The sequence below is a fragment of the Felis catus genome, chromosome B2, assembly GCF_018350175.1.
Source record: "Felis catus isolate Fca126 chromosome B2, F.catus_Fca126_mat1.0, whole genome shotgun sequence".
NCBI classification, from domain to species: Eukaryota; Metazoa; Chordata; class Mammalia; order Carnivora; family Felidae; genus Felis; species Felis catus.
Genome location: NC_058372.1, coordinates 128,307,804 through 128,328,844, shown reverse-complemented (window position 1 = coordinate 128,328,844; position 21,041 = coordinate 128,307,804). Strand labels below are relative to the sequence as shown.

Here is a 21,041-nt window from a genome sequence, read left to right as displayed (position 1 = left end):
TTACGTTTATACTAAGATTTTTGTGGTCACAGAGCTAGTAAATGCTTGGTTCAAGATTTATTTGAATCCCTTGTAGTTAGCACTTAGATCAGCTTCTTCAAGATTTAGGAATATTCATGAACAACCCCAGGGGTGACTTTTTATAGCTTGAGGACCATTGATGTCATTATTGCCTTCTTTGTCTTGACCATCACTCAGGGCAAAAAAGATAGAAGTTTGTTGCTAATGTGTTGCCTCAGGGCTTCAAGTTCTAACCCAGAAGCTATCTTTCCTTTCCCTGTGATTTTCACATTTACATATTTGGCATATGTATACATAGAATCAGCATCAAATCTCCCAGGTTTTGGTGATTAAAATGACCACTCCATTCAATAAGGAGGTAGGAAAATAAGACTGAAAAAACTAGAGAGAGGTAAAGACATTTAAGCCTACCTCTTAATCACTTAATTTAATTACTATATTGAGAAGAGATCCTTAAGAAAAGGTAAAGCAGTGAGATGTTTATACTTCCTATTTGGTAAAAAACACACATTTCTGTTAACTTTTTTTCTACCTAAATTTCTAACATAACATCATACTTGCACAGCATTTTTTTTTTTCCTTTGTGTTTGGTAACTGAAAAAGAGCCAGAAATTATAAAACTAATCCTTTTTGAGGTTTTGGGATGCTCAATTTTCTTGAATTCCACTCAGGTCAGTCTGTCAGTTTTGATGGGTTTCTGTGTCCTCCATTGTTGGATATGGTAGGGACCTGCCAAGATCCCTTCCATGCTGTTTATCTGAGAGTTTATGATGCTCTTTTTCAGTCATGAAGCAAACCTTGTGCTGGACACACACACACACACACACACACACACACACACATGGTATGCTCACATTCAATTATTAGTTCATGCATTCATTTGTTTGTATTTATTCACATAATCCTTTTCATCCATTCACACAACTGACAAGTATCTAATGACTTCCTACTCTGTCATCCACATCATCCACTGTCCAATGCCCCGTGGGACAAATGGCTGTTAAACTTTCAATATATTTCCAATGTAGTTGAATATATGTATGTTATTTCAATAAGATAAGGAATTCATATTCCAAATATTAACTGATAGTTTGACCTTCTAAAACTCAATGAGAGTCCTAAAATCAATATAGGTTAGTTTTCATGTTTACTATATAAAAGGGATCTGCAGCTGTGCTTTCAAAGAAACAATAAAAAGAAAACAGTATATAAATTTTTTAAAAATTGTCTTAAATCTACTGTTCATAAAGAGTGGCTTATAGTTTATCATCCTCAGAGTTTTATTGAATAATAAACAATAAATGTAACATTTTGTTGTACTTTTTGGTATACAATAATAATATATTATTTGGATATATTATCAACTTAGATAAATTTTGCGTGTATTCTGTTGCAAAATACTCTTTTTGAATAGCCTAATTAGAAATAGCGTTCTTCCTAAGACTGTTAAATGCCTTAAAAACTCAAGACAAATGGATGTTTAAACTCATCAAGCCCTTACCAACTCTGGCTCCCTCTCCTAACCCTCATCAGATGACCAGTCTTCTGCTTTTTTGAGCAGGTTAAAAACATCTTAAGGGAATTTCTCCATTTCTTTTCTCTCAATATAAAAAGTTATCTTCTTCATTATTTCTTCCTTCCTTCCTTCCAGTCTAAAACAGAAAAGTTTCCTTTCACTCTTCTGAAACTGATCCCTTAATCTGTGCTTTTGAGTTTCCTTTTCTTTTCCACTTTTCCAAGAGTTTATTCCACTAATTATTACCTGTGTTTTACCCCCTTAGTTTCTCGTCTCCCTTGTCTTAAAACAAAGTTCTTCTCAATCTTGATTCTTTTCAGGCTACACATTTGCAGAAGTTTGCTTAAAAAGAGATGGAAAAAGATGAGCTTATAGTGTGAACTTTCTAAAGTGTCTCTGTGATTGTGGCAATCTGCTCACAACCTCTGTTGGCTCTCATTATCTACCAAATAAAGTTCTTTTATCGTCTGCCACCACCTTTCCTTCTCAGCCCTGACTCCCACTGCCTCCATACGGCGAATATTCCAGTCCCTGTTTCTTCAACATCCCTTGCTTTTCTCTCTTGCATAGTATGTTCACATTAAATGCCTTTTCTCTTCATCTCTACTTGCCAAATCCTAGCGTTTCAGGGCCTAAGATCATGTTTCTTAAATGCAGCTTTCCCAAGCAATCTTTTTTTTTCTGTGCTCCCATAATAGCGTTTTATGCCTCTGTTGTTTTTATAGCTTGTTTATATGGTTTTCTCACCTACTTGACAGTAAGCTCTTTGAAGGCAGGAGTCTTGTCTTACTTATCTTTGAATTCTACACTTGGACATTATTCTTAATTCAATTTTTTTTTGGTAAATTTCATTCAAATGGATTTAAATTTCATATATTATAAAATACATATTTTATATAATAATACATGTGTGCTGTAAATAAAACAGTAATGTCTGGATTCAAATTCAAATAAATATGAAATTTACATTCTGAAGATACTGTATTTCATTTCATTAATATATAAAAGCTTTCAAAAACATGTCACTTGATTGAGCGAAAGGGCCTGTAGATGGAATTCTGGAATTGTCTGACAGAATTTGCCCAGTAGGATATTAGAAACACCTGCTTGAAACCTGAGTATTTTTATAACCTTAAACTTCGTGGGCAATGATATATTCCAAGATGAGGCTGAAAATATGAATGCCATTCAGAGTTTATCAAAGTGCCAGGGGAGTGCCTGAATAACTACATAACATAGGTCATTTTTAAGGTTTTCTGGTTACTTCCTTTGGGTGAAACATGGCTTCTATTTGAACTACTTACCTCTGTTGAGTCTTACTTGGTTGTTCAAGTCCTTTTTGATCAGATGTTTTCTTAAACTCTGACAATAACTGAGATACAGGATATTTACTGTGTGCTAACATTATGTTCACTTCCAAAGTCTATGTGCCTCACTGATCCAGGGACAGTACTAAGTCAAGATGTGCTCTGGATTTACCGAGGTTGTACACCTCTACATTGACACATGGGTCAGTTTCCTCACTCTGTAAAAATTTTCTAGAGAGGAGATAGAATTGATTATTTCAGCTGCTCAGTTATTAGAGGCAGATAGCTCCCATCTATTTAGGTTATACGCTATGTACTAGGCCTTGCCTTAATTTCTTTTTCAGGGAGGTCTACTGTATGCAGACCGCATGTAGGGAGACTGAGGACGTTTTTTCTCCACACACCTGAGAATCAGTTGTAGCATGAGATATGGAATGCAATTCAAGCTTTTAGTTGTGCATTCATTACTTTTGGTATTATCTCCATTGACATGGGGTAGGGGGTTCTACTGTGAGAGATGGATTTTCCTCCAGGGAAGGTTAGCCTGTTTTATGCATACTTATGAAAGAAGTATTTTATGATTTATTTTCTCCATTCTTTTTATTTACATAATCCAAAATTAACGTTGGCCTTTATGCTAATTTTGGCACATCCTGAGTAAAAGGAAAATTTGAGAAGGAATCATTACCTTATTTATGTACACCTGTAGCAACCAAAGAATAAACATAAGCACTGTAAAAGCTAAAACTTCAGGAAACAGTACATTGGAATTTTGACTTCGTTGTTATATTTCTTATTAGAGTAAAGTAGCCAAATAGTCCTCCTTTGGTTTAATTCTCCAAATATTTAGTTAGAGTAAATATTTAAAATAGCTTGGCAAGAACCTACCATAATAACATTGAGGAATAGAATAGAGGGAACTGAAAGGAAGGGGAAGAAACATAAGAATTGGAATATAAAAATAAAAATTTATCACAACTGAGAAAATAAAAAAAATTTCTTTGAATTCAATTATAATTAACATAAAAATTATATTAGTTTCATGCATACAATATAATAACTCAGTAGTTCTATACATTACTCCATACTCATTGTGATAAGTGTATTCTTAATTGCCTTCATGTATTTCACCCATCCCCCCACCCACCACCCCTCTGGTAGCCATCGGTTTGTTCTCTATAGTTAAGAGTCTATTTTTTGGTTTGTCTCTTTTTTTCTTTGTTTATTTGTTTGGTTTCTTAGATTCCACATATGAATGAAATTATATGGTCTATGTCCTTTTCAGACTTATTTAATGTAGCATTATACCTTCTAGATCCATTCATGTGGTTGCAAAGGGAAAGGTTTCATTCTTTTTTTATGGCTGAGTAGTAGTCCATTTTGTATATATATCACATCTTCTTTATCTATTCATCTATTGATGGACATGTGGGTTGCTTCCATAGCATGGCTATTGTAAATAATGCTGTTCTAAACATAGGGGTGCATATATCTTTTCGAATTAGTGTTTTCATATTCTTTAGGTAAATACCTAGTTGTGGAGTCACTGGATCATATGGTAGTTCTATTTTTAATTTTGTGACAGACTTCCATACTGTTTTCCACAGAGGCTGCACCAGTTTGCATTTTCACCAGCAATGCATAGAGGTTCCTTTTCCCCCACATCTTCATCAACACTTGTTTCCTGTGGTTTTGATTTTAGCCATTTTGACAGATGTGAGGTGATGTCTCATTGTGGTTTTGATTTGTATTTCCCTGATGATTAGTGATGTTGAGCATCTTTCCTGGTGTCTGTTGGCCATCTGGATGTCTTCCTTGGAGAAATATCTGTTCATGTCTTCTGCCTATTATTTAGTTGGATTATTTGTGGTTTTTGTTTTGTTTTGTTTTGTTTTGAGTTGTATTAGTTCTTTGTATATTTTGGATACTAACTTTTTATCGGGTATATCATTTGCAAATACCTTTTCCCATTCCATAGGTTGTCTTTTAGTTTATTCATAGTTTCCTTTGCTATACAGATGCTTTTTATTTTGATGTAGTCCCGATAGTTTATTTTTGCTTTTGTTTCCCTTGCCTTGGGAGACATTTCTAGGAAAATTTTGCTATGGCTGATGTCAGAGAAATTACTGCCTGTGCTCTCTTCTAGGATTTTTATAGTTTCACATCTCGCATTTAGGTCTTTAATCCATTTTGAGTTTATTTTTGTGTGTGGTGTGAGAATGTGGTCCACTTTCTTTTGCATGTAGCTGTTCCACTTTCCCAACACCATTTGTTGAAGAAACTGTCTTTTGCTCATTGCATATTCTTGCCTCCTTTGTCGAAGATTAATTGACCGTATAATCATGGGTTTATTTCTGAGCTCTTTGTTCTGTTCCTTTGATCTATGTGTTATTTTTGTGTCAGTACCATACTGTTTTGATTACTACAGTTTTGTAATATATCTTGAAATGTGGTATTGTGATAGCTCCAGTTTTGTTCTTCTTTTTTAAGATTGCCTTGGGTATTTGGGGACTTTTGGGGTACTATACAAATTTTAGGATTGTTTATTCTTGTTCTGTGAAAAATGCTGTTGGTATTTAGATAAGTATTGCATCAAATCTGTAATTGACTTGGGTAGTAAGGATGTTTTAACAATATTTGTTCTTCCTGTTCATAGCATGGAATATCGTTCCATTTGTTGTATTGTCTTCAATTTCTTTCATCCGTATTTTGTAGTTTTCAGAGTACAGGTCTTTCACCTCTTTGGTTAAATTTATTCCTAAGATTTTTTTTTTTTTTGGTGCAAGAAACCAGGTAAGAAATAAAAGGTATCCAAATTGGAAAGAAAGAAGTAAAATTCACAATTTTCAGATGACATGATACTGCATATAGAAAACCCTAAAGACTCTACCAAGAAACTATGAGAACTGATAAATGAATTCAGTAAGGTCACAGGATACAAAATCAATATAGAGAAATTCATTGCATTTCTAAAAAGAAAAGAAATTCATTGCATTTCTGTACACTAATATAAGAGGCAGAAAGAGAAATTAAGAAAGGAGTCCCATTTAAAGTTGCACCAAAAAGAATATTTTTAATTAAACAAAACATCTAATTGGCCCTGCCCTTTTTTAAAAAAAAGACAGCATACACCATTCTGCCAGAGAAGTAATAATTGTGCACATAGGGTTGTCATGTCACCATGGACCTCCTTGGTGAAGTTTTGGTATGATGAACCAAAGGACTTACCTCCACTGGCTGTCAGTGAGAGAGCTAACCTTGCTTGAGAGAAGATGATCTCATAATTTGACTTAAAATATTTACTTTAAAAAGTTTTTTTATTATAAGAACATAAGAAGCTTGATAATGAAAACAGCTTATGCTGGAAAATAGTTGAGACTTCAAAATATATATTTTTTTAAATACTAAATGATGGACTACTTGTAGAAATTGATTCTTTTTTTTTTTAATTTTTTTTTTAATATTTATTTTTGAGACAGAGAGAGACAGAACATGAATGGGGGAGGGTCAGAGAGAGGGAGACACAGAATCTGAAACAGGATCCAGGCTCCGAGCTGTCAGCACAGAGCCCCACGCGGGGCTCGAACTCACGGACCGCGAGATCATGACCTGAGCCAAAGTCGGTTACTTAACCGACTGAACCACCCAGGCGCCCCAGAAATTGATTCTTTTGACAACTAATTTGCCAACCATTTACTCATTTTGGAAAAGTTAAATTTTTTCATTGAATTTATTTTCTGTAAAAATTAATAATTCAATGGGAACATTGGTTTTTAGCTACTGTTATTTATGTTTCCTTGGCTGATTAGTTTGAAATTAGGGATGATAAATGTCTTCACTCATTCTAAGTTCAATATTATTTATTCTTCCATTTTCATTCCTTTCAATCAGTTTCTGCAATAAAGCAAGATTAGTAAACATTCAATAAGAGGAAGTAGTATGGAGAGTGGGAAATAATTGACTTGAAAGTTTGAAGACTTAAACAATAGCCCAAAGCCATCATTTTGACCTGTATTAAGCAGGTCTTTTGAGTTCTCTAGTTTTCACCTCTTTCTTCTGTTAGTTGGCTGATGGACTAGATGATTTCTAAAACGTTTCACAGTACTTAACACTCCCTGTATGATTTAGAATGGACTCAAAACTTAATGGTCATAGAAGTGGAGAGTTATAGATTTGCTCCTAAAACAAGTTAGTTAGATATGTCTCATTTGATGTCAAATATGTCGTCAAGAAAACAAATCTCTGTTGCAACTGTGATCTTGGAAAATGTGACATGTGCTTAGGAACACATGTGGGGAGAATTTTTCATGGCCAATACCAGATGATCACAGCCCAGATGCAGAGTACGGACTAGAGAGCACTATTCAATACTGAATCATCAAAGAAAGATTAAATTATGTTCAGGAGACTGTAATTAACTCATGGAGAAGGCTAATGTACTTTGGAAAATAATCACTAGCAGATGTTAAAACAAAAATTATTTTCTCTGTGGTCTTTACCTAACCATAAGGTTGTATTAACTAGGACACCTTACTCCCTAAGCAACCCCATGAGCTAACATTTCACCACACTACAAGTATATGCAACCAGAGAGAAACTGAAATGCTAGAGGCTTATATTTTTATCTCTTCAGACAAGTGTTTTTATCTCCCAACCTAACATTGAGAACTGTGTGCTTTTGTATATTATCATGCATAGTTTTCTTTAAAGATCTACTCAGTGTCATATCCTCTCTAAACCTTTCCTAATTCTCTCGATAGGATTGACAATCCCCTCTTCTACGGTCTCACTATACTGTGTTTATATTTATGACAAAGCACCCAAACATTTTGTTGAACTTATTTGTTCACAAATGTCTTCCTGCTAGGCTCTGAAGTCTTAAATAGAGAGCTTCCATTTTTCTTTTCGTCTTCTGTAAACTTACCCCATTTTCTGGCACATAGTAAGCATCAATAAATACCCCAAAGTGTCAGGAAATGGTCAAAACACCTAGTTAAGAAGACTTAAGTTATGGGGCGCCTGGGTGGCGCAGTCGGTTAAGCGTCCGGGTCACGATCTCGCGGTCCGTGAGTTTGAGCCCCGCGTCGGGCTCTGGGCTGATGGCTCAGAGCCTGGAGCCTGTTTCCGATTCTGTGTCTCCCTCTCTCTCTGCCCCTCCCCCATTCATGCTCTGTCTCTCTCTGTCCCAAAAATAAATAAACGTTGAAAAAAAAATTAAAAAAAAAAAAAAAGAAGACTTAAGTTACAATCACTTACTCATGTGTACCTACTTTTTTGGTTGTTTTTAGTCCTTTTAATTTGCACAATGTTTTATCTTGTATCTTGTCGCTGCTCCAGCGCCAACTACCTGCTGAGAAGCAGCAATAGACCACAGGTAGCTCTGGGTTCATTTTTACAAGCATTTTCTAGAACCAGAACCCTAAATGAAAGGACAAAATCGGCGAATTTGACTCAGTTTGCCCTAACTTCCTCTTGTGGAAACTCTCCTTTCCCACACACACCTTTTTGACTTCTCAGAGCCTCTGCCTCGCCCCAGTAATGAATTGCCCCATGTTCCAAACAGGACTACCTTTTCCCGTTCCTATTTGAATCTCTTTAAACCCTTTTTCTTCCTGTTTACATTCCAAACCTAGCTCTAAGCATCACCTTCATATCCAGACTCTTTCCAAAGACCTAAGCTTATAGTCATCATACCGATCAAAGTGTGTGTGTGTGTGTGTGTGTGTGTGTGTGTGTGTGTGTGTTTGTGGTATTGTCACAAATACACATCTGTGTCTGCCTTCCCTGCCACCTTCCAGACACACCTCTTACCTTGCCACTCCAGGCACTCCAAAGTGGAACCAGGCGTCCATTCAGAGACTTATTTTTTTGTAGTGGGGAAAAGATGCCCCTCTTCAAAAACCTGGGGAGGAATTAAAGTATTATCTTGAACATGCGTTTCTCTTTAAGTACCCTTCTCCCATCTTTACCCACCACTTTGGAATTTCCTCTACTACTATTAAATATGAGTATCTCTTCTCTAGTGTGTGAAGAGCAGTGTTCATTCTTTTACACATGTCATATTTAAACACTACTTTTAAATGAGAAATAATACAAGGATCATATCTTGTTTCCAGTCCTATTTGCCATTTTTTCATAGAGTTGATGTGAATAATAATCATTTTTAATTGTGACAACTCTCACCGAAAGTGAAACTGGTTTCTTTTATCAGCTTATCTACTAAAATTATGATCTCCTGTGCATTTGTTTAACCTCAGGAAAAAAATCAAGAATGATGGAAGGTACTTATGTTTGCACAAGAAGTTTGCCAATGAAACCTTTTGCAAGATTCATCTACAAGTCATATTAAACCTTTAAGCCATAAATTGTCTTAGAATAATTTGGAAGAGTAGAAAATTGAAATAATAAAGAATCTAACAATGGACATTTTAAAACATTATCTGTCTATTAGTCATCTATCATCTTTCTGTCTATCGTCCATTATCATAACTCAATGTATTCCTTGCTTAGCTTAGTGACAATAGCTTGTAGGGATCTAAGAATAAATATCTAATGTTAAGGTGATTTTTTAAGAGTAGAAAGGTTGAGAAACCACTGGGATAGAAACGATAATGTTCACATTTTCCAAGTGTCTGTTACAAATTAGAGATAGGGGAATTGGAAAATATTTTTAAGGAACTCTCCTATAAGCCAGCAGGTGTCAGAAAAATCAGTCTGTACTTTGTTAGTAAAGTGAAAGATAATTTTCACCCCATATTTAGGAATATATTTTAAACGACTTGAGGAAATTTAACAAGATCTGTTAACACTATTTCCTGAAATAAAATTGTTAACTTTATTAAATATTAAGGTTTCACTGCTTGATGATTTCTGGTGAGTCGAATAACCTAAAAGTAAAGTTAAAGAAATGAAAATCTCTCTTCATTTATTCCATTGTTTAAGAGTATACTGTGTGAACTCTTGATTTCTCGGGAACAGAAACATAAGGTGTCATACCACATTCTCAAGAGCTATTTGAGGAAAGATTTTTCTTATATTTTGATAAGTACACTGAGGCACAAAAACTCACTGAAAATTAATGGAAAAATAATTTCCTGAGATGGTTATCTTCGTGTCTTTATTTTAATAGTAGTAACTGCCTCCCTTGTGGAGGCCATCACTGCATCTAAATTTTATTTTATTTTATTTTTTACATTTGTAAAAATTTATTTTTGATAGAGAGAGACAGAGCACAAGTGGGGGAGGGGCAGAGAGAGAGAAAGACACAGAATCTGAGAAGGCTCTCGGCTCCGAGCTGTCAGCACAGAGCCTGACACGGGGCTCAAAGTCACAAACCGCGAGATCATGACCTGAGCCAAAGTTGGACACTTAACCTTCTGAGCCACCCAGGCGCCCCCATTACTGCGTCTAATTTGCAACAACATTATTTGTGTAAAATCATCGAAGTTAGTTTCGTATCTTTCACATTAATATCATCCAGCTCTTTGCTTTAGAATCACACTAATTAACTGGAAGTTTCTGTAAGGTAAAATATAAACGCAATATCATTGCCATTGATTTTTGGTTCTCCCAGGGAAAACCAAACATTTAAGGGGTCATGGATTTTAAGTCATGAGACAAAGAGAAATTTTGAATCTTCTTATTGAATGAAAAGAGGGATCTTCGGTAATCTAAAATTCCAGATGTATGCACATGGCATGAGATAAGTGTTTCCCATTTCCAGTAGCCATAGTTCTGGAAGGTAACACTGGAAGAGCAGAGTCATTGCCCTATCACAGCTTGTCTGAGAGATATGCTTGTGTTCCATTTTGCCTGTGAAAGCTGTTGGCAAGAACGATGATTTCTGGGATTGGGAGCGGGTGGATGCCTGTCTATAGTTGAAACTCCGCTGGAAGGGCTGGGTGTCAGTGCTGGCCTTCTGAGGGTTACTTTCTCCTTCTCCCTTCTTACCTCTTAGTTCGGTGACTCAGATTGCCAATCATAGGTAGTCACCAAATGCTGCAAGTTATTGTTCCCTATAAATAGCTATATCTGTAGACTCTTGGCCCATTTATGTCGTGGGTGAATTTTGCTCAGGGTACAAAATACTTCAGTGATTTATTAATTTTTTTCCCTGAGGGATGCCGTGCTTTTCTTTACCTTAGGTCATGATGCCAAAGTATAGTGTTATTTTTTCCCCCAGAGGTGCTATTTGATTTGTTTAACTTTTTTTGATTTGTTTAACTATTGTTTAATAACTATTAGCTATTTGATTTGTTTAACTTTTTCCCCCCAGAGGTGCTATTTGATTTGTTAAAAATATATAGAATTTACATGTCTTATAGATTATGTCTTTTGTTGTATGTCTTATAGAATATATGTCTTTTTTTTTTTTTTTCTCAGTGCTTAATCAATCATGCTCTTTGGCTTTGATGAAGCTTTCAATTTTGAGAGTAGTAGAGCTTGTCAGGTGTCATTTTAAGTTACCAGCAAATGGTTGATTTGAGGCAAGAAGAACATGGTTTAAAAATGAAAATAAATCTAGCATGTGCTTAATAATTTGTCCTTTGCAGTAACAGAATCTTATCTGACCACCCACATTCATCTGGCTGCTGACGACGTCCTTGCTTCAATTGCAGAAGCTATTTTTGTACCTTTTGTGTCTTTTGAGGAACCAAGTGGGCCTGCTTGCTTATAATGATTCATGTCTCAAAGTGCGCAGGGTGTCCTAAAGTGCTACGGCAGTGATGTGGAAAGGGGGACAGGGAAGTTAAAGCAAACTACTTCCTTTAAGCACTTTGAATGCTCCCATGAAGTGGGACTGGGTTTAGGCACATTTTGCCGTGTCTTGAATCTGCAGTCCTTCCTATGAGACAATAACTTGTCTGGAAGAAAAAGCAATATTTTTAAAAATGAACAAATATACAATAACCATCTAAGGATAGTGTAACAATATTTTTATGTGGGTTTTGTGTACTGGGAGATAAACCCTCTTAAGATGGTTCATTGATTACTCTATTTGGAGCAAGTAGTTTGACTGACTTTCCATGCATTTCTTTGGATCAGAGCTGGGTAAATATTAATTCTAAGTATGAGAAAGTCCCTTTCTTTATTTCTTGTTAAGTCTCAGGATTTTACTTTGGTTGGTTTTGGCTTCCTATTTCAGAAATTAATTTTAGCACAGAACATAACATTGCTGAAATAAACTATAGAGAAGAATTCGCTATGAGGTTATCTGAGACTTCATCCTGTGGAGTTTAGCAGCTGATGCACCAAAAGAAGTTTCCTGAGAATCTCAGCTTTAAGGCAGAACTGTGTCAGGCACTGTCATGGCATAATTTCTAGTTCCAATATGTTAAGTTATAACTCTACCATTATTTTCCTGATTGCCTCTACTTTTGTTGGTATAGACAATTCTTTTTTTTTTTAATTTTGTTCAATGTTTATTCATTTTTGAGAGAGAGAGACAGACAGCACAAGTGGGGTAGGGGAAGAGAGAGAGAGAGAGAGAGAGAGAGAGAGAGAGGGAGATGCAGAAACCGAAGCAGGTTCCAGGCTGTGAGCTGTCAGCACAGAGCTTGATGTAGGGCTTGAACTCAGGAGCCATGAGATCATTACCTGAGCCAAAGTCGGACGCTTAACCAACGGAGCCACCCAGGTGCCTCTTTAAATTTTTTTTTAATGTTATTTTGAGAGACAGAGCATGAGCAGGGGAGGAGCAGAGAGAAGGAGACACAGAATCTAAAGCAGGCTCCAGGCTCAGTCCACACAGAGTCCGACGCGGGGCTTGAACTCACGAACCGTGAGATCATGACCTGAGTCGAAGTCACGCGCTCAACTGACTGAGCCACCAGGCACCCCAGCAATTCTCTTTTAATACAAGTACTTGTTCAAAAGAGTTAAACTATGTTAAAAGAAAGGAAATTGTTTTCTTCGGGGAAAAAAATGTCTTCTTGAGAGATCCACTTCCAAATTTTCTTTCCTCAAGGAAAGCAGTTTCTGTGAATGAAGAATAAGCATGCCTATTAAGTTGACTACAAGTGTTATCATTTAAAAAATCTTCTTGTTCATCTTTTAGGTTTCCAGAAGTTATGCATGAGTTCCTGTGAGGAGAGTCGGCACCGTGGAAGACATAGATGGTTGTGATACAGTTTTTTGATATGTGGATAACAGGTTAATAACTAAAACTTATTATTTTATTCCATTGTTTTTGCGTTGAACTTGAAAGGCAATTTTGGCCTACTTTGTACCCATACGTAAGCCAACTTTGTCATTAAATCTGGGAGGAAACAGTGTATACACGCCATTTAGAGAGAAAAGTGTTGTGAAGGTTTTGTCTTGTTTTCCAAACCAGTTTTAATTACAATTCTCTTAATTGAGATAGCTGCATTTAAGAGCATTTCTTCCTTGCAAAGTTTATTTTCATATTAAATTCTACTTAGGGAACCCTAATTACTTTGGCTGTGTAATGGGGAAAACAAAATCACGACTGTGAAAAAAAATTGCAAAAAAACTTTAGAACAAAATATTGAAAGTAGTGGGCTACAGTCAAAATAAGTTATAAATACCTTGACTAAATATGCAAACTATGCAAATATCTGCAATCATGCCCTCAGTGTAGCCAGTGTGGAAAAAATCTAGTTCAGTTTTCCATTAGGTTTTAAATATCAAATTGGATTTTAATGTATGTCAAGTTAGAGGGTGATCATCAAAATATTTTTACTTTTCTCCAAAAGCTCTCTGGATTGCTTGGCAGGGTTTTATATAATATACAGGACCCTGCTCATATTGACAACTTGCTTATTTTAGGGAGAACTAAGGTTGTTATGGGGATTTTTACTAATAAAAGAAGCATTTATAATGAATTTGGCTCTCAGGATGGTGCCTTTTTTTAATCATCCTGTGGAAATAAGTCTGTATTCAGCTGGACTCTGGCAATGGCCATGGCTTTTTTGTAGATCCTTCTTTCCCTTATCCAGTCCTATGTGGTAGCGATTTGTGGGACCATCACTGTGCTCTGAGACACTTGTGTGTTTCTTAAAATATTTGGTAATTGATCTCTGGCATTTTAAAAGCAAATAGATGGAAATGGTCTCTAAAATGTAATTCAGTAATCACTATTTGAAGATGTATATGTTTGTTTGTAAGCATAATACCCCCCAATTCTCAAAAAAGGGCCAAATAACCACTTTAATTTTTCTAAATGTTTTACTATTAAAATTTTAGAAGTAGAGAGGCCGTGTTTGTTACCAGTCGTGTTATACCGTTATTATTTAGGATGTTATTATTTAATGCTCTCTTGACTTTTGCCACCACTCAAGTAATGATTAATTTCCTGAGGTAAAGCTTTTTTGTAAGATAGTGTTTTCCTAAGCAAAAGATCCCAGATTGACAACCGTGGATACTGTAAGCCTTTATTCATCTACAGAGCAAGCTTGCCTTCCTGCCAATCCCACCCAGCTGTTATCCTGAAGAGACCTCTGTTGAGGTCTATACGGGAGGCTGTTGCTGTGCCTTTGCTTTCAAGGCCTGTCTGAGGAAATTATTTAACTGGGTGCCAAATTTATTTGAGTGGGACTGTGAAGAGTAGCCAAAGGAGAGGGCACACTTTTGGAGAAATGGCAGCTTTTCCATGGAATAGCCACGCGGAGGATAATATCTTTTTCAACACTGTCCCCCTCTGAAAAATGTGCTTAAGCTGCCAGACAATGCCTGTCTTGACTGCCTCAAAGACTCCTACGGGCTGGGGCACTATCCACAGGAAACCCCGGAGTCATATCCTCCAACAAAATAGCTCACTCCTTTCGCAGCACTCAAAGACATTGGGAAAATTTTAAATGTGAATGTGAAATTGCGTTTGGAATATCTCTCCTTTGTTGGCAATGGGTGCCAAAAATGACTCTGCGTGGGTTTGGTTACCATAAAAAGAAATCTCACAGAATGAAATAACCGACTGGGTTTGTTTTTTTGTTTTTTTTGTTTTTTGTTTTCCATAGGAGGATTGCTCTACTGTTACATTTTGAAACATATCAATCGATTGGGAAAACTGGAAATTTATACTTTTAACATATAGTTAGGGAATATGAAAAATGAAATGTATCTCTGCGGTGATAAAGAAGTAATGTAGTATAATTAACCACGTTACTGTGGATTTTATAGCACCGAGTAGATCTATATTGGGAAAATGCAACTAAAGCTGCTGATTTTTGTATGAGGGTGCATTTGATGGGTTGTAATAAAATTACGAAACTAAAATAGCCCAAAGAAACTATTTCCCTATTACTTAGCATTTAAACAATAAAATGCAAGCTTAGGCATTTGCCGTTGTTGGTAGACTTAGATTGCTCCGTAAAAGGATCACCCAACAAAAAAAGACGAGTGTCTTTGTCACATCTTGGATTCAATTTTGAAAGCCTTGAGATTTTAAAAGTGAATTTCTTCTCCCTGATTATAAGCTGAGGAAAGCAGTAAAGAGACTTTTGAACACCCCCCAAGCCTGTTTGGTTTTAAAGAGACAAACATGCTATGCCCAGTAAAAGATCTAGGGTGAACCCAATTTACACTGCGGATTTTTTTCCATTTCCAAGATAAAGCAGGTGTGGACAAGAGATTAACGGGAAATGTCCACATTTTTTTTTTTAATGGTTAAAGAATACGATCAGTATATTCCTCAAAAGACCCAGCACTCATGTTTTCTCTCTTCTGTTTTTCTCCATATGCCTCAGAAATTGCAAAAGGAAAGTGATTTTATGGATAGCAGTTAGTTGAAGCCTCTCCAAGGCTGGTGTTGAAGAGAAATACTATATTCTCAAACATGTTTAAAATCTGATGTAAAAGTTTCACGTGAAGTAGGAATAATTTCCAATTCCCTCGTAATATTCTTAAGCTTTTCACTGAAGCAAAAAGTTCAGAGGTCCAGCCCAGAGACCAAAGGGAGACCAGAGGGAGACCAGAGGGATCGATCCGCAGTACTGGGATCCTGGGACTTCTAGCTCAGACACAGACAGAGGAGCTTTTCCTGTATGACCAGGAGGAGAAAGCGTGGCTCAAGCGATCATCCAGTTTCATGATAAAATGGTAGGACAGCTTAGGTAGGCTTGTCTTAGAAGTTTAAAAAGAAGTTTTCCTGACAGAAGCTATTTGCATAATTGAGTCAATGTATTTTTTTACTGGGATCAATGTTTTGAATTTAAAAAATTGTCCAGATAATAAATGCTATTAGAATATAAGATGATCCTATGTGAATATCAGCAAAATTGAGTTTTTAAATAAAACAGTAGATTTGCCTTTTTCTGATTAGGCTCTTTTTCTGAAATTTATTTTATTTTTTTTTATATTTTAATTTTTTTTTTTAACGTTTATTTTTGAGACAGAAAGAGACAGAGCATGAACGGGGGAGGGTCAGAAAGAGAGGGAGACACAGAATCTGAAACAGGCTCCAGGCTCTGAGCAGTCAGCACATAGCCCGACGCGGGGCTCAAACTCACATACCGCGAGATCGTGACCTGAGCCGAAGTCAGACACTTAACTGACTGAGCCACCCAGGCGCCCCATCTTTTTCTGAAATTTAAATCCCACAGTTAACTAAATGTCCTAGATGATTTTTGTTCTGGCCATTAAATATCAGCTTTTAAATCTTACGTATGTAACTTTTTTTCATCTTTTGGTCCATTCTTTTTAAAAACAATTTTTTTTTAATGTTTATTCATTTTTGAGAGAGAGAGAGAGAGACAGAGAGAGAGAGACAGAGCGTGAGTGGGGGAGGGGCAGAGAGAGAGGGAGACACAGAATCTGAATCAGGCTCCAGGCTCTGAACTATCAGCACAGAGACTGGCGCGGGGCTTGAACCCATGAACCACAAGATCATGACCTGAGCTGGAGTCGGACGCTTAACCGACTGAGCCACCCAGGCACCTCTCTTCTGGTCCATTCTTTAACAGCAAAATGTTATTGCCTTTGTAAGAATCTAGTTTGGTGCATCTCTTTTTTTAAGGATATGTTCTTAGTGAATAAGAATTGTACATATGTTGTTTAGGGTGTAATGGTTATAATTTATTATTATAAACCGCAGAAATTAAATCTGCCTGATTTACAAAGATATTACCTCATTGCTAAATGAATACATTATAATCTATTTAATTACTAAATATATTATTCCAGTCTTGTTTTTCACAAAATTTTATGTAATTATTTAACTTAAAGTTCGTGGTTTAAGCAAAATTATACATTCTGTGTAAACCAATGAATGGGAAGTGAACATAGGCCTCATTTTCACTTGTCAGGTTCTTACTTTCTTAAAATGTAATGCTTTCTAAGGAACAAAATAAAACAATTGTTTGTCATGATAGTTTATCATGTTCTAACAAGGAGTTGTCCTTACAATACTGTTCTTAATACTTTAATATAAGTACTTATGTTAATACTTTAATATAAGATTGTGTACCTTATTTAAATTATGGATTTGTGTGATTTCTAGGAAGTGGCATTTAAAAAGAATTTTTTTTTAATTTTTTTTTTCAACGTTTATTTATTTTTGGGACAGAGAGAGACAGAGCATGAACGGGGGAGGGGCAGAGAGAGAGGGAGACACAGAATCGGAAACAGGCTCCAGGCTCTGAGCCATCAGCCCAGAGCCCGACGCGGGGCTCGAACTCCCGGACCATGAGATGGTGACCTGGCTGAAGTCGGACGCTTAACCGACTGCGCCACCCAGGCGCCCCTAAAAAGAATTTTTTTTTAATGTTTATTTATTTCTGAGACAGAGAGACAGAGCATGAGTGGGGGATGGGCAGAGAGAGAGGGACACAGAATCCGAAGCAGGCTCCAGGCTCTGAGCTGTCAGCACAGAGCCTGACGCGGGGTTTGAACTCACAGACCACAAGATCATGACCTGAGCCGAAGTCAGAAGCTCAACTGACTGAGCCAACCAGGCACCCCAAGGAAGTGGCATTTTTGAGGCCACTTTCTATACTCCAGCCATGCAGAACTCATATATTCTCCCAGGACCATGAAAACTTTAAGCATGGGAAATATTGAAGTCAAGTGACAATATTTAGAAGAAAGTATTGTTGAAGATGCAGTATTTTAAGTTATGATAAACTGACTGACAGAAGTGGATGGGAGAAGTGAGACCTTATAGGCTTGGGGTGAGCCAAAGCTGGGTTTCATTCTGGTTCTGAACCATCAACCTCCCTTAGGATCATACTCTACTGTAAAACAGGTATAATACATACTGCAAAGGGTAGTCATGAAGATCAAATTAGTTAACATATATGAAGCTATGTACTAGGCACAATATAGTAAGTACACAATAAACAACAAACATTATCATTGTTATTCCTAACAATGGATCTGCAATCACAGGTCAACACCGTGGCAAAATATGAAAAACAACTTAGAAATTATTCAGTTCAGGGACTCCTGGGGGGCTCAGTCGGTTAAGCGTCCACTTTGGCTCAGGTCATGATCTCATGGTTTGTGGGTTTGAGCCCCGCATCAGGCTCTGTGCTGACAGCTTGGACCCTGGTTCCTGCTTCAGATTCTGTCTCCCTGTCTCTCTGCCCACCCCCCCACTTGTGTGCACGTGCGCTCTCTCTCTCTCTCTCTTTTAAAAAAAGATTTAAAAAAAAAGAAAAAGAAATATTCAGTTCAAGCTCTGACTCCTAGTTAAGGAAAGATGCAAAATATTCCTGTCTTGAATTGAAAATACACTTTACTCCCATTTTAGAGGGTGCTATTCACCTTTACAAGTCTGACAGCAGTTGTGTCTACATGAACCTTAAATATTTAGTTAGTTAAACAAAAATTCAGTCAATTTGGGTTTGACACTGCACATTCTTCTTGTTAGCATGCTTGCTGTAACTGACCAAAGTTAATTTGCATTACACTATTATAAGGGCCTCACTTCTCATTCAGCTTTTGTCTTTTTTTTAAGTTTATTTATGTATTTTGAGACAGTGAGCACGTGCCTGAGTGGGGGAGGGGCAGGGAGAGAGGGAGAGAGATAGAATCTCAAACAGGCTCAGGTGACAGCAGGAAGTCCTACATGGCAGTTTCATCTCACAAACCATGAGATCATGACCTGAGCCAAAATTAAGAGTCAGACCCTTAACTGAGCCACCCAGGCGCCCCTCAGTTTTTCTCTGTTCTTTTTTTTTTTTTTTTAATTTTTTTCATAATGTTTATTATCTTTCTTTGAGAGAGAGAAAGAGAGTGCGAGCAGGGCAGGGGCAGACAGAGAGCGAGACACAGAATCTGAAGCGGGTTCCAGGCTCTCAGCTGTCAGCACCAAGCTCTAACTCACGAACCTGGAGATCATGACCAGAGTCGAAGTTGGATGCTTAACCAACTGAGCCACTCAGGCGCCCCTCGGTTTTTTTCTTATTACCTATGAAGGGATGCATAGGAAGATCACTGTGCAGGGAAAATCCAATCCAATAGTAAAATTTGCCAGCAAACTGAAGTTAATGCTTGTTGTTTAGTTTTTCAGCTACTGCATTATAAATTTGTGGCTCTTAGCAGAAGGAACTTTTGATGTCTTGCTACAAATATATGGGGGCTGCTGATTTCTCACCCAAAAGTCTTTTCATTCCCGTGGGAATTGCCATGTTCTTTCCCTTTCCTAAGTGCACCTGCCATCACTACCATCACAGCAGCAGTCTGTCTTAGGGGGCAAATTGGACATAGAAGTTAGACCGGTACAGAAAGAAAAATCACCAAAAGTCATACGGTGAAAAGTAGAAATTTCTTTCCTGCCCCTTCTTTTGACTCCCTGATTCTACTTCTGCAATTTAATTTAACTGGAGTTAAAAGCTGTTCGGCATCCCTGCAGAAATGCTCTGTTTATCACCTGTTTCTCTTTTACACACATGGGATTATTAAATGCAGTGAGTTTTTTTTTTTGTTTTTTGGCGGGGGGTGGTAGGGTTTTGTTTTTTGTTTTTTGCTTTTCAACATCCAATATTACTATCTTCTGGATGAGTTTCTATATCAGCACGTACTGCTGTGCTTTATCTTTTTAAATGGCTGAGTTTTATGATGGAGTCATAACTTACTTAAGCAGTCCTTGTACACATATCTTTGTGCACTTGTGCAGGTACATCCGTAACGATAAATTTGCAGCAATGGAATTTCCGGGCCAAAGGGTATGTGCTTTCTTACTTTGATAAGCACCTTCACGTTGCCTCTCAAGGAAACATCTCAACTTTCATCATAGGTGACACAGTTGAGCACTGAAGTACTCAGAATCCTCTGGCCATTTGCTTATGGAAGATGAGTATTCAGTTAAGATCTAATTGTTTCCAAGTTGTCAAGTTTCCCTGCGCTATTCACAGCCATCCGGAGGACTCCTTTATGTGTTGTGATGTAAATTTAAATGTGCAAACCTATAGGTTCAATAAAAACCCTACTATTCTCAACTTTTTACTATCTAAGGGATCAGAACCAGGCTAATTGTGTCAAAAAAATGATGTTTTGATATAATAATCTTATATATTAGAAAATATTACTCTAAAGCTTTTATAATTTTTTCTGTTTTTGGACACATTACAAAGCAGTCACTTATTAATCTTTTCTTAGGGTACATAGCATTGTGAGCTCTATATATATGAACTTTAATTTGACATCTATGTACAGCTGTGTTGTGGTTTAATGAAACAGTTTTTCCTAACTGCCTTTATTTTCTACCCAGGAAGCATCAAGACAATCATGTCCATGAGAATGCTAAACCATTCAGGTAGTCATTACATTTTTAAACTGTCCAAAAATATGTTTTGTTTTTTATATCATGAAGGCTTTATAATAGTTTATTTGGATTCACTTTACCACCTTTGCCGAAGTTCTGGGACAATCTTTGATTCTTATGGCTTTAGCCTAGCTCTCCTAATCACTGCTTTAAAATATATCTGTATTGTATGTTAATGTAAATATGGATGTATGTAAAATATATTCTATATTTAAATATTAAATATATATGTAATATATTTAATATAATATTTAAAATATATTTAATATTTACATATGTTTTATATGTATGTTTTATTTTGCATATAAAATATATTTATACCTATATATATATATATTTGTCTATAAAATATGTCCATATAGAGAAATCTGTAGTACACTTAAGCAGGCACGTCATACAACTTGGTCGGAAATAGCTCTAAATTTATTTTAATGAAGGCTTTTAAAAATTTTATGATTTTATAAATAATATCTAT

The 21,041-nt window shown here is 36.5% G+C and overlaps 1 protein-coding gene across 1 annotated transcript in view; it reads left to right on the top strand.

Moving 5' to 3' along the window:
• The window catches only part of HIVEP2 (HIVEP zinc finger 2), a 203,285-nt gene that overhangs the window by 157,695 nt on the left and 24,549 nt on the right, over positions 1-21,041 (top strand). Inside the window, exons 3-4 of the mRNA XM_023254458.2 lie at positions 12,902-12,996; positions 20,513-20,557. The gene's annotated coding sequence lies outside the window, so the exon portion shown is untranslated. The remainder of the gene's footprint in view (positions 1-12,901; positions 12,997-20,512; positions 20,558-21,041) is intronic.